Genomic DNA, 583 nt, shown 5'->3' with positions numbered 1-583 from the left:
GGCTACTGGGCAGCCGTTAGGGGTGCTGCTTTCAGGAGGGATAAGCAGTTCTTAGGAGACCCTGAGTTATGAAAGTGGATTGCTACAACACAGAGGGACTGGCCTGGCCCCACTATCTGACTTCCTTTCTTACTATGTGACTTTTTCTTCTTGCCCTCTTGTTTGGGTATTGTCCAGCCTCAGGCATTTTGCTAGAGCAAGAGGAAGCAGACTAATGCAGCAGGGAAGAGCCCAGGGTGAGCAGAGCCTGCTCTACCTGAAGTTTACTGAAAGTGCTTACTTGGAAGTCCTTTCTCTCTCTGATGCATGCCCAAAGGTCCTATAGGAGTTTTCTAAGCACACACAGTAGGTTAGAGCCCGCCATGATGAGGACCTCCCTTCCAAGGCAACCTCATATAATTTGGACATTATATTAGGAAGTTTGAATTGGCTTGCAGTGTTTTTCTGTTTTTGCTCTTGAAGTCACCAAGACCAACACATTCCCTATGGACACCGATACACAGCAGACAAGGCCACCTCGTCCGGGCCCTTCTCTAGATGAGGTGACCTCAGCCCCTCCTCCTCCTTCACCACCCAAGGTAAA

This window comes from Peromyscus californicus, unplaced genomic scaffold (assembly GCF_007827085.1).
Source record: "Peromyscus californicus insignis strain IS unplaced genomic scaffold, ASM782708v3 Scaffold_7__1_contigs__length_154581171, whole genome shotgun sequence".
NCBI classification, from domain to species: Eukaryota; Metazoa; Chordata; class Mammalia; order Rodentia; family Cricetidae; genus Peromyscus; species Peromyscus californicus.
This window is presented reverse-complemented; position numbering follows the sequence as displayed.